This window comes from Cervus elaphus, chromosome 9 (genome assembly GCF_910594005.1).
Source record: "Cervus elaphus chromosome 9, mCerEla1.1, whole genome shotgun sequence".
Lineage (NCBI taxonomy): Eukaryota > Metazoa > Chordata > Mammalia > Artiodactyla > Cervidae > Cervus > Cervus elaphus.
In genome coordinates this window covers 98,016,019-98,030,684 of record NC_057823.1, presented here as the reverse complement: position 1 = coordinate 98,030,684, position 14,666 = coordinate 98,016,019, and the positions used below count along the sequence as shown (strand labels likewise).

At 38.1% G+C, this 14,666-nt stretch overlaps 1 pseudogene; it reads right to left on the bottom strand.

Annotated features, from left to right (window-relative positions):
- Positions 1 to 8,018: 8,018 nt before the first annotated feature.
- LOC122701045 lies at positions 8,019 to 8,386 on the bottom strand (annotated as a pseudogene).
- Between the last annotated feature and the right edge of the window lie 6,280 nt (positions 8,387 to 14,666).

Below are 14,666 nucleotides of genomic sequence, written 5' to 3'. Positions count from 1 at the left end.
GGATTGTAGCTTCAACTTTAGTGGTAACTGTAAAGTGAAGAAACATAGACAAGCTTAAGAAATAGTCGAGAGGTAATGTAGACAGAATTTAGTAAAGGATGAATTAAAATTTTTAGGAGAAACAGGTCTTTGTCTTATGCAAATAGAGAGATGTGGTGCCATTTGCTGAAATTTAAAAAGAAATGAGAGCAGAATCCAGTCTTGCAACATAATAAGCTCAGTTTTTTATTATAATGATCAAACTTCAAGTTCCTTTGAGACATTAAAGAGGAGATATATTTAAATACAGAAATTTGAAACTTAGGAGGTAAATGTGATCTATAGATATAAACCAGGATCACTGGCACATAGATGGCAAACAACATGATGAACATGAAGAGAAAAAGATTCTAGGGTGGAATACTGAGAAATTAAACATCTAAAGTCAACACCAAAAGATAAGTCAGTAAGAAAGACTGATTAGGAGATTCCATATAAGATTGCTGTGCCTCCTAAAGAACTTTCTGGATGGAGCAAAAGCTGTAAAACTATAAGATGAATGAATTTAAGGAAGGCAATAATGTGTGTATTATTTATACAATGAAAAATTAAGGATAACGGGTCTTTATTCAACTCAATGAGCATGCTTATCTAAGAAGAAAGACCCAAAACAAGTGGAAACTAAGTTTATTCTCTTGCTATGAATTTGGGAGTTATACTTATTGAGCAATAAATATTGAAAATTCTCTATTTTATGGTTTTTACAGTCTTAGAGTTTCCATATTTTATTGTGATCCACACAGTTAAAGGCTTTGGCATAGTCAATAAAGCAGAAATAGATGTTTTTCTGGAACTCTCTTGCTTTTTTGATGATCCAGCAGATGTTAGTAATTTGATCACTGGTTCCTCTGCCTTTTCTAAAACCAGCTTGAACATCTGGAAGTTCATGGTTCACGTATTGCTGAAGCCTGGCTTGGAGAACTGTGGAAAATTCTGAAAGAGATGGGAATACCAGACCACCTGACCTGCCTCTTGAGAAACCTGTATGCAGGTCAGGAAGCAACAGTTAGAACTGGACATGGAAGAACAGACTGCTTCCAAATAGGAAAAACAGTACATCAAGACTGTATATTGTCACCCTGCTTATTTAACTTATATGCAGAGTACATCATGAGAAACGCTGGGCTGGATGAAGCACAAGCTGGAATCAAGATTGCTGGGAGAAATATCAATAACCTCAGATATGCAGATGACACCACCCTTATGGCAGAGAGTGAAGAGGAACAAAAAAGCCTCTTGATGAAAGTGAAAGAGGAGAGTGAAAAAGTTGGCTTAAAGCTCAACATTCAGAAAACTAAGATCATGGCATCTGGTCCCATCACATCATGGCAAATAGATGGGGAAACAGTGGAAACAGTGGCTGACTTTATTTTTGGGGGCTCCAAAATCACTGAAGATGGTGACTGCAGCCATGAAATTAAAAGACGCTTACTCCTTGGAAGGAAAGTTATGACCAACCTAGACAGCATATTAAAAAGCAGAGACATTACTTTGTCAACAAAGGTCTATCTAGTCAAGGCTATGGCTTTTCCAGTGATCATGCATTTATGTGAGAGTTGGACTATAAAGAAAGCTATAAAGAGAATTGGACTATAAAGAGCACAGAATTGGTGCTTTTGAACTGGGGTTTTGGAGAAGACTCTTGAGAGTCCCTTGGACTGCAAGGAGATCCAACCAGTCCATCCTAAAGGAGATCAGTCCTGGGTGTTCATTGGAAGAACTGATGTTGAAGCTGAAGCTCCAATACTTCGGCCACCTGATATGAAGAGCTGACTCATTGGAAATGACCCTGATGCTGGGAGGTATTGAGGGGCAAGAGGAGAAGGGGACGACAGAGGATGAGATGATTGGATGGCATCACCAACTCAATGAACATGGGTTTGGGTGGACTCCAGCAGTTGGTGATGGACAGGGAGGCCTAACATGCTGCAGTCCATGGGGTCGCAAAGGGTCGGACATGCCTGAGTGACTGAACTGAACTGAACTGAGAGTCTTAGAGATAAATATTATAGCAGATTCAAACAAACATAGCAAAGATTTTGCTTGAGCTTAAAGAGACCATCAGAATCAGTGCATTCCATGCATGTTCTGTGGCAGTTAAAAACATATTTGTTCACATCTTTCTTGTCCTTTGCTTTATTGTCTATGATTTTAGGATTAATTGTTCCTCAAAATTTCTGGCAGGAGTGAACTCATTTGAATTCATGCAAAGTCATCAAGCAAGCTACATTTTCTCTTGGGAATAACCATTTTTGAGTCCATGGATCTCAATCTCTAAAACAGACCAGAAACGTTCTAATATATTAGACAATAGTGTAACCATTAAACCATAACTGTTTCTGTAGAAATTACTTTATCAGCATCTTGGGAATTTTGTCTCTTTACTGATTTCTATGTTTCTGCACTTTTTTCCAGCTTACTGAGATGTAACTGACAACATTTGATTGGTTTTAGGTGTAGAACATGATAATTTGATACCTGTATATATTGCAATATGGTTACAACCAAAATTAGTTAACATTCATTACCTCACCCAGTTATTAATACAATTTTTGTGATAACTTTTAGAATGTATCTTCTTATCAATTGTCAACTACAGTCACCATGTGTAGTGGGAATTCCTAATAATGTACTTTCACAGTCTTGGGATATTTCACAGAAATAGCACTTGGAAAAACAGCATATATTAAGAAACTATGTTAATGATTATCTTTCAAGTTTTTCTTAAAAATAATCTCCCTGTTACAAACCCCAAGGCCAGACCCAGGAGGGAGTATGACTGAGATCATGAAAGCATGGACCTTGGAAGACGGGGTCGGTGCCAGGCATGAACGCTGCCTACACACTTGCTAATTGTTCCTGAGACTAGCCCAGAAGGGAAGGGCCTGGGGTAAACGCAAGATCTGGACCATGTCAGTGTCATCCATGACATCTAGGAGTACGTGATTAACACAGCATGTGTCTTTAGAAAGATAAGATGTGAGAAAGTCCTGTAGTCTTTGAAAGTCTTGAAAGTAATCCTGAAAGTCTCCCTAGCAATTAGGAATAAAAGCTGGACTCAGAGTGGACTCTGCACCTCCGTCCAATAGAGGTTGCAGATGCCCTGACCATTGCACCAGATTTCATGTTCTGTCTTCATTCTCACCGCTCACTCCTGGACCAGTAGGGCAACCATGCTTTATATTACATCTCCCAACTCCAGAACTTACGTATCCTATAACTAAGCTTTGAACTTCTGACCTTTTGCATTTAATCCCTTGATTTACCTCGTTATTTGGGAAGAACACCTCAAGTGTTTTTCTGAAGAAAGAATATATAATATATGCTGCTGCTGCTGCTGCTGCTAAGTCACTTCAGTCGTGTCCGACTCTGTGCGACCCCATAGACGGCAGCCCACCAGGCTCCCCCGTCCCTGGGATTCTCCAGGCAAGAACACGGGAGTGGGTTGCCATTTCCTTCTCCAATGCATGAAAGTGAAAAGTGAAAGTGAAGTCGCTCAGTCTTGTCCTACTCTTAGCGACCCCATGGGCTACAGCCTACGTCCATGGGATTTTCCAGGCAAGAGTACTGGAGTGGAGTGCCATTGCCTTCTCCGTATATAGTATATATATATTATTTAATTATTATATGTCTGAAAACATGTTTGTTCTATCCTTGCACTTTACTGATAGGTTACTAAAGCATTCAGTCACATGGAAATCACTTTTTTCTCATAACTGTGAAGTCACTGGCCCATTGCCTTTGAGCTTCCCATATTGCTGTTGATATAAATATTAATTGCTCTTTTATTTCCTATGTGATTTTTTTATCCATATGGGACATCTAAGAACCTTTTCATAACCAATATTTTGAAATGCTTCTATTAATGTGTCTTGGTGCAAGTGTTCCTTTGTCTGTCATGCGGAACACTCACTTGGCTCCTGCAATGTGGAACAATATGCCCTTAATTCCGGTTAATAGCTTTTTATCTTTGTTAATTTTACCCCCTCTCTACTTTGTTTCCTTGGAATTCCTGAAAATTTTGCAGATATTGGAATTTCTGAACTAATTCTCCATCTTTTTTCCCCACTATTTCTTTCTCTTTTTAATTCTATTTTCTGGGAGATTTCCATAACTTTATTCTGATTTGTTATCTATTCTTTTACTTTTCAAGGTTACTATCTTTTACTTTCAGGTGACATTAATTTTACAGCTAATTTCTTTGCTTTCTCCTACATTTATATTGTCTATTCTTCCAGGGTATTTTTCTATTTCTCTCTGAGTGTATCTTTCATTGTATAAGCATTTCAGTTTTTTGGTAATCCTTGGTTATTCATTAACAGCTAAGCATGAGGTTGAGTGTGAGCCCCCAGTGTCTTAGGTACGGGCTTCAAGGTAGGGTGGCTGAAGGAGGAGTTAGTTCCCTGTTCTATTAGGGTACCACCAGCTCTCATTCACCCTTTCTCTTTTAAAGTCCACTTCCTCAGAGATAAAACTTGTACTCTCCTGCCCAGGAGCTATGAAATTGGGCGCTATAGCATTGGGAACAGTCAAAGAAGGCACATGTCTTTCTCCTTGCTTTGTATGTGGAGTTAATTCCCACATTCCTATGGCACCCAAGCCCTCCCCTGTGCTTGATGTTCATGAGTCAGAGTCCCTCTGACTCAGACTCTCTAGTGATTAACCTTCATTTCTTCTTTGGGGGTGGAGAAGAGGAGGTATCTGACGATGATGGTTGTGGAGAAAATTGGTGAGTCTTCTCATAGACTTTCTGCTGACTCTTCTGACTATAAGACAACCTTTACAGTTGTTCTCATTGACACTTGGTTCTCCCAGGTTTTGAGCCTTTTGGGTATTCTGATATATAAACTATCTTCAGCCATCTTAATTTTGTCAATTTGGTTGCCATTTTAATCTTCTTTCCAGTGTCTACTCATTATTGATATTGCTTCTCACCAGATCCACCTTCTCTCTTTTTTTTTTTTAATGAATAGCAGTTAATTTGATCCAGACATGGTTACAAGTACTTTGCAAGTATTGAATTATACTGTACCTGGAAAAATCCTATGGGATAGGCATTTTACAGATGAAGAAACTAATACTAAGAAAAGGTTAACTGAATTGCACAGTTCACAAACCTGGTAAATACAAACTCTGAATTAGAATGTCAGTCAGTTGGCTCTGGGATCCAGGTTCTTTACCCCTTCTCTAACAGACTATTAGTGAGCATGATTTAGCCATGCTGAAAGTGCTAATAGGAACACTTTCCCCACATTTATAAACACCAAAAAAAGAGAAGACTCCTTTTTATAAGCTACTTTAACCTTATGAGTTTTTACCCATTTATCTCTTTATTTTTCACTTCTATCATGTTTAATCCGAAATCTTGATAGTTCCTAAAATAAGAATATTTTAAAGGTAGGCTACATTCATATTTAAAATCTAGTGGTACTGTGTTTAATTATCATTCAACACATCAAATCACATCAAAACTAGTGAGAAATGCTTGACTTCAAACTAATTCATCTGTTTCTGATCTCGAAATTTCTTTGATCTTAAACTCAACATTAACCCAAAGTACTGGTTGCCTATTAAATGAGGTAGTACATCACCAAAATACATACAATAAAAAAGGATATAAAGCTATAAATAAACTCTGTACTGACCAGATCTATATTTATAGGTGCTAAAATAATAACAGGACAAGAATAGGATAAAGCTATGGAAAACAGGTCAAAAGCAGAAATTTGGAATGTTCTAGTCTCACAGGCAAAGTTGTGGTGCTTGAGGGAGTGGACCTGAAGGCCGAAAAGTCCAGTGAAGCCTGGAGAGAGGCAGAGTGTTGCTGGGCAGCCTCTCCCTTCCCCCATCAGTACTTCAGGACAACCTAGGCAATGGGAGAAATTATTTGCGAATGTTGTGACAGACAAGGGCTTAATCTCCAAAATATACAAACAGCTCATACAACTCAACAACAACAAAAGCACAATTGAAAAGTTGGCAGGAGACTTTAATAGAAGTCAGAAGGTACATAAAAGATGCTCATCATCAATAACTATTAGAGATAAGCAAATGAATGTTACAATGAGGTACCACCTCACACAAACCAGAATGGCCATCATTAAAATGTCTAATAACAGTAAATGCTGTAAAGAGTGTGGAAAAAAGAGAAGCCTCCTACACTGTTGGTGGGAATATAAATTGGTACCACCACTGTGGGAAACAGTATGGAGCTTCCTCAGAAAACTAAAAATAGGACTATGATATGACCCATCAATCCCCTTCCTGGGCATACACCCAAGACAAAACTAATTCAAAAAGATATATGCACCCCTATGTTCACAGTAGCACTGTTCACAATAGCCAAAAGAAAGGAACAGCCTAAATGTCCATCAACAGATGAATGGATGAAAAAAATGTGTTATGTGTACATACACACACACACATATTTATTTATAATGGAATATTACTAGGCCATAAAGAAGAACAAAATGATGCCATTTGCAGCAACATGGATGCAACTAGGGATTATAATACTAAGTGAATTAAGTCAGAAAGATAAATACAATTACAATATCCCTTATATGTGGAATGTAAAACATGGCACAAACAGAAACAGACTCAGAGACTTGTGTTTGCCAAGGGGGAGAGGGAGAAGCATAGACTGCAAATTCACGGTTAGAAGATGCAAACTATTACATTCAGAATAGATAAACAAGGTCCGCCGTATAGCACAGGGAACTATAGCCTACCCCTGGGATAAATCATAATGGAAAGATGATTAAAAAATAATATATATGTGTGTCTATAACTGAGTCACTATGTTTTACAGCAAAAATTAAATCCCTGTAAATAAATCAACTATACCTCAGTTTTAAAAGCTAGAGGAAAAAAGAACTTCAGGGATCTGCCTTTCCACACGGAGGCTGGGCAGTTCCTCCTCTTAGAGCCCTCCTGAGACAGGGACTCTGATGGGAACACAGCTTCCTCCCCAGGGTCTTCTGAAAAAGGAGCACAGAGGATGTTGCTGTTTTCATAACACACTTGATATTTGTGAGTATCAGACCAGGATATATTTGAAAAGCACACAAAATGGCTTTGAAGAAAAAGTCTTGCTGATAATTTTAGCATAAATTATGTAATCCACTGACTTATTCCACATCAAAATCTTGTAAAGAGACTTGTATTGTGTCATCACACAAACAGATGCAACTTAAAACATTCCAAAAATAGTCATTTGGAATTTTGTCTGGACCTGCATTACAGTAATTGAGAGAACGGAAAGGTTCACAGTCTTGAGACTTCTAATTCAGGAACTTGAAAACTAAAAGATATGGATTGGCCTGACTAGGTTTCTGTTATTTCTGAAAAATTATTTCTTCAACCAAAGACTAACAGATCAAGGGAATGGCTTGGAACAATCTGGGAGGAAACAAATTTAGACAGCTAGTGAAGAAATAATAGAAATGGTTGTATTAAAGGGAGATGATCCTTTTCTATCCAGCAAATAGAGAATCAAAATCATTTAGATCAGTAAACAGCCATAAACCTCAATTTCTTAAGACTATTTTCATATTTCTGCCCGAAAAAAGATTGAGTATTATTTCTAAGGAGCAGATTTCAGATATCTTGATATAAGCTAAAAGAAAATGTTAATAAAAATTGGCATTTATAAAAATGTGGAAGCTTTCTTCATGAAAAACTTTTCAGTAATGCACATAGATTACCATGATACTTTTTGAAGATAATACAAACTTCCACTAGAAACTGAACAATATTTTGCAATATTTGCATCAACTTTTTAGAATTATCAAGTTACAGGTAGAATTTAGATTAAGTACATAATATTCCCTAATCTATTTCCCTTTTCTTTTACTATGCCTCTCCCTCCTGTCCTCCCAAGAATTAACCATTAATATAATTCAATATTTATTGCTTCTATGCATTTTTTTTTGTTGTTGTTGTCCAATAATCCTTTGTTTCTTTTTCCTTTGCAGTTCTTAACTAGCTGGGCACCACACCGCACCACTGTTGATACCATCTATGATGTCGTGAGGGTGGCAGCCATCAGCATGGCCGCCCACAGGCTGGGCAGTCCTCAGGATTGCTTTAACGGTTCCAGAGAGTTCTCTAGCTAGAGACTGATGCTGCATCTGCCAGGCAATGTGGACAATCTCATCAAAAGTGATATTTTCATTGTGCTTAATGTTTTTCTGCCTCTTTCTGTCTCAATGTCATCACCAACCATTTTTGGAGACAGACTCAGGGGGCCAATCTTGGGGGCCAGAGGAGACGTGGCACCAAGTTCCCCACTGGTGCACCTCAGGTACACGGATTTGATCTTGCTGGGGTCGAATTTAGGCGGCATGGTGGAGGCAGCTGGTGTCGGATGAACCTGGATTCGAGACGACCTAAGAAGGCTGAACCTTTGCCTCCTCCAAGCAAAAAGCCAACAGAAGCCTTCTATGCATATTTTATAACTACATTTCTGTTGAACGTTTTTGTACTTTATAGAAAATATATATTCCGCTACATGTTTTTATTCAACATGTTTATTATTTTCATTATTATCCAGTTCCATTGATTGACTACAGCAAAATGTATTGAGGCATGCTCTATTGGAGAAGGAAATGGCAACCCACTCCAGTATCCTCGCCTGGAGAATCCCAGGGACAGAGGAGTCTGGTGGGCTGCTGTCTATGGGGCCGCACAGAGTCAGACACGACTGAAGTGACTTAGCAGCAGCAGCAGCAGCAGATTGATAGATATTCCTATTATCTCAATATATTCATTGCTATAAGCATTGCAATGAGCATTCTTAAATATGTTTTTTTTTTTTTTTTATACATGGATGTGCAATTCTCTAGGACAGGGTTTCTCAACCTTGACACCTTGGACAGGATAATTCTTTGTTGCTGAAGTCAGAAGTGAGGAACTACACTTTGCATTGCAGGATATTTAGTAGCATCCCTGGTCTCTATCCACTACAAGTCAATGGTAATCCCTATTATATGATCAACAAAAATGTGTCCAGATGTTGTCAAATGTCCCCTGGGAGACAAAATCATCCCTGGATTAAAATTTAAAAAAAAAAAAAAAAAAAAAAAACACTGCTCTAAAGTGTACACATTTAAGTGTAACTGCTGTTTTACAGACTACACTTATCTTGAATTTCACTAAATATTTTCAAATTGCCCTACAAAATAATTGTACCATTTTGCTTTGCAGTCAGTAGATGATCCACTCCTAGATTTTTATTATGAACTATTTCTAACATAAAAATAATAGCTATAATGCAGATAGAAGAGGTAAAGTCACTCAGTCGTGTCCAATTCTTTGCGATCTCATGGACTGTAGCCCACCAGGCTCCTCCATCCATAGGATTTTCCAGGCAAGAGTACTGGAGTGGGTTGCCATTTCCTTCTCCAGAGGATCTTCCTGACCCAGGGATCAAACTAGGGTCTCCCACACTATAGGCAGACTCTTTACCATCTGAGTCACCAGGGAATCCCCCATCTGCAGATAGATGTCAATAGCAATCAACACATGTATTCTGAACTTGGTTTAACAAACAGAACATCAAAATACTTTAGAGACCAATGTGTCCCTATTCTGAAGCCACCCTTCTTTTCCTCACTTCTCTTTTGGCAAAGGTAATCACTATCTTGATTTGTTTATTCATCATTCCTTTTATTCTTATATGACATATAAGCACATACCTAAATTTTATGTTGTTTTGGATGTTTTCATATACTTCTCAGCTTTACATGTATGAAATCATATTTCTATAACTTGGTTGTTTTGTTTTTGTTCAACCTCATGATTATTGTTCATCATTATCATTTTAATTCTAACAGTGCTCATGCTGGTAATTGCAAGCCATTCACAGGTAATACATACAATTACAAACCTTTTGTATTATGGTTTCCAGACTACTAATAAAATAAAAATTCAGCCTGATTTATCATTTAAATATAAACCTAAAATTTATAAACCAAGGCTCCAAACAAGAATAAAATAGACCTAAGAGAACCAAATGGTCTTAAGTAATCCCTTGGTCAAATCCTGACATTTTACAAGTAAGTCATTGAAACTCAAATTAAGTGACCAGCTATGGTTTAGAAACCATATCAATTTGATTGTGTAATCCAAGACTAGAATTTCCCAACTCCCAATCATGGTTCTTTCCAATAATCAAACTGGCTCTGCTATAATCACCTCAGGGTAAAAACTGTGTCTTTTACATCTTTTCCTCCCTTTCTCTTTGACCCAGTGTACAGGATCATGTCTTATACATAGCAGAGTGGAAATCAAATATTTTAGCATATTTGGAGTTATGCTTCATTAAAGCATGACTAATTTTAGCTGGCAAAACATCTTAATTGTAGCTGATTATTTATTCAAAGAAAATCAAAGGGCAATTTCATTGAAGTCAAGAATGCACTTGGACTCAACTTCTGTGGATATGTCTGACCTAAATACATGCTCCTCCTTGCATGTCATGAATCTATTCATCACTTAGCAGTGCCTTTATGGACAACAGATACAAGAGTCTCAGGAGGAAAATGGTTCTCTCAGAAGAGAAATTATAAAGATATGCTACCTTTAAAAGATAAGATATGGAGAAGGAAAGGAAATTGATACTTTTATGATCTCTCAGAAGTAAAAGAAAATAACTCGGGAATGATAGTATAATACGGCATTAAGCTGTGCACTTCACTCACTTTGTCCCCACCAACTGAGGAACAGCTACAAAACTGTTAATTATATGCATAACTGATATGGAATGTTATTAAACCTGGCATTTTGCAAGTGTACTTCTCATTCCTCTGAAAAGTGCATGCAAATGAAAAGAGATGTGAGACTTCTCATTGAGCTAAATAAAGTTAGACAAGAGTTAGATGACTCATTTAACACATTTAGGAAAATGACATGATAGAATACACTTTTAATCTGTGTGACATAAAAGGAAATAGAACTATATTTGGTCATGTTCAGTGGTTTCCTCCTTCATGGCAGAGGAAAATCGTCTAATTAATTTGTAGTCTCAAATTAACTTCTCAATCAAGCTATGACCAGGAACAGACAACGTGGTGTCCCTTCGGTTCTGCTGCACCTGCTACCACTCAAGGGATCTTCAAGGAAAAAGGACGACCCTTGCTGACAGGATAGCAAGCACTTCAAGACTTATTATGTGGAGATAAACCATAATGAAGCATAATGCTGTCTCAACATCTTCGGATTGCTCTACTAGGAAGCATTACAAGTTCCACAGTTGTTCTTCTTTTATATATTTTTAAAATTTATTTTTATTGAAGGATAATTGCTTCACAGACTTTTGTTGTTTTCTGTCAAACCTCAACATGAATCAGCTGTAGGTATACATATTCCTCTCCCTTTTGAACCTCTCCCCCACCCTTCCAGGTTGATACAGAGCCCCTGTTGGAGCTTCCTGAGAGCGTGAGATGTATGGAAAGAGTAACGCAGCTCTTGTTTTCCTTAAAAAATATATAGTTTTGCATCATTAGATGTACTTATTTTCTTCTATGTGCCAGGCACTGTGCTAGACATCAGGGATTAATAGTAAACAAAGCTCATATACTCCTGACATTAAACAGACTTTAAATGAATGTAGCACAGCTTCACCTGCCCATGGTGGGAAACCAAACCATATACCTTTGGAAGGGAATCAATCTAGAAAAAGTAAGATGCAACCAAACTGATGTATTGGTTGTTTTCTTCAGAACATGTCTAATTCTCCTGCAGAATCAAGAAGAATAAGTGAGCTAAATACCTATTTTCAGAGTACAAAGTAATTTGATTCGATTTTAATGTAAGGACAGGGACTTAATCATTGCATCCCCAACGTGTAGTGAAGCACTTGGTACACAGTAAATGTTTAAAGACTGTGTTAAAAGGAGCACTTCCAGAATGATGGAGTAAGGACCTCCAAAAATCAGTGATCTATAAAAGCAATGAGAAAACTGGCAGAAAAAAAAAGTCACAATTGACTTTTTCAGAAGTATGGAAACTAACCAACATCTCCAAGAGTGCTTGTTCTAGAAAGCTGTCTGAATCTCAGTAAGAACACGTTGTATAGAGTTGTAAATGTCACTGTTTCTTTCCCTCTCTCCCCAGCCCCACGAGCCTCAAAAAGCAGCAGCAGCCTTGGAATCACAGTAGGTGTGATAAACAGCATTCTAGAAACAAATGAAGGGGACAGAAGGGGCTGCAATTTCTTGCCCTCCAAATGTTATCCACAGAGAATTAAGCTTTTGGCCTGGCTGAAGACGTTTTGGAAGAGCTCCATTCAGAAGGCTTGTCTTCATTTGACCTGACTCAAGACTTCCTCAGCGAGGAAAGTCCAGCCTCAAGGCATTTTTGGACAACAATCAATAAAAATTATTTCACCCCACAGCTAATGAGGCAGTGGTGGGGCCAGCAAGATGTAGCTCCCCAACTCCTCCCCACTTCCCACCCCCCCCAAAAAAAACCAGAAGGCCACACAAATATGCAGGGAGTGCTCATACATAAGAAACACCAGAAAAGGCTGCAATCTCTGACACCGGGGGCCTGCGCCAGCAGAAACTGCAAGCAAAGGCGGAGTCGACTAGTGCACCTGGCTTCAGGGTTTCTGGATCTTCCATGGCTTTGGCAGAAGGGGCTGGCTCAGACTTCACCTCACTGGCGATGGCGCAGAGCAGCTTTCTTTTGACTGTGTCAAGAAAGGCAAGTTGCGGTCTGCTGTCTATTCAGCCCCCTGTCTATAGCAGTGGTAGAACATTGTATCACTTCATCTTGATCATCCACACCATCCTGAAGCACTCGATCATGACTCCATGGTAGATGAGGAGGCCATCTCTGACATCTGTCCCTGCAGCCTGGACGCTGAGCTTCCTACCTGCACAAGCTTCAGCCGGCTCATTGGCCAGGCTGTGTGCTCCTTCACTGCCTCCCTGAATTTTGACAGTGTCCTCAGTGTGGCTGTTAAAAGGTTCCAGACCAATCTGGTACCCTACTTCCGCATCTACTTTGACCAGATGACCTATTCATCCTGTGTCTCAGCTGAGAAGCTGCCACAAGCAGCTCTCAGTGGCATCCAAGCACATCCCAGCACACCCACAAGGCCTTTCAGCAAAGAAGGAAACACTCAGCAGTTCAATCCATTTAAGTAAACCTCTGCCTAATCATTAGGAAACCCAAAGTTAACTCAGCAGAGACAATGGTGTCCACACATATGACAAAGAACAGAAACTTTAGGAAGTTAGTCCAAGCAATTCACTAAGCAAGAGGCAAAATAATGAATGGCAGTTATGAGAAAACTCTGGAGTTTTGTCATTTTAAAGGTCCAGTTTTCAACAAGTTATAAGACACATACGAAAACGGGAAAATACGGCTCATACATAGAACAAATGCAATCAATAGGACGTTTTCCTGAGGAAGCCTAGATGTGGACTAGATAGGCAAAAACTTTAAATCAGACATCATAAATAGATTCAAAATTAAACATATTTTACACATACCCAAAACTAAAAGAAAATATATGAACAATTAAAGAAAAGTGTGAAAAAATATTATGAAGTAGCATCAATTAAGAGATAGGAAGTATAAAAAAGAACAAAATAAAATTCTGGTGATGAAAAATACAGTTAATGTAGGACAGATTTAGTAAAGAAGCTTGAGTTGCAGGGGGAAGAAAATGAATGAATTTAATAAGTCAGTTGAGATTATCCAGTCTAAAAGACAATAAATAAAGGGAAATTACCAGAGCCTGAGACACCAATGGTAAACTGTCAAGCATACTCAGTTCAGTTCAGTCACTCAGTCGTGTCCGACTCTTTGCGACCGCATGAACCGCAGCATGTCAGGCCTCCCTGTCTATTACCAAACACACACATGCATAGTGGGAACTCCAGAATGAGAGGGGAGGAAGAAAAGGATTATTTAAGAAGTAATGACCAAAATTTCCCAAATATGATTTACATTAATCCACACACTTAAAGGCTCAATGCACTCCAATTAGGATAATTTTAGAGAGATCCAAAACTACACATATGGTAGTTAAACTATCAGAAACAGACAAAAAAGAAAAAAGAGAATCTCGAAAGCATCAAGAGATACCACTCCACACATACAAGAGGTTCTCAGCAGTATTAGCATCTGTTTAAAAACACAAAATAGGTTGAAACTGAAAGGCTAGAAGAAAGATACTCTCTGCAAACAGTAGTCAAAAGAGAGCTTAATACTAATATTATGCTAAAATAGACCTGAAGACAAAAAGTTTTCTTGCAATAAAAAGAACATTTCATAATGACAGACATTTCATCAGGAACAATTACAAAATTTTGCTTTTATATTTTTATAAAATATAGCAGTACCTTTTAATAATAGAACCCCAAAATACATGAAGCAAAATCTGACAGTTTTAAGTGAGAAATAGAAAATTAATAATGGAGGCTTCAAAGTTCTACCTACAATACTAAGAAGAACTAGACAGAAGATCAACATGAAAACGAAACACTTGAACAACATTAAGGACCGATTAGACCTAACAGACATCTAGAGAACATGCCACCTAACAAAAACAAAAACAAAAAAAAAACAGAATATACCTTCTTCTCCAGTGCACATGGAATGTCCTCCAAATT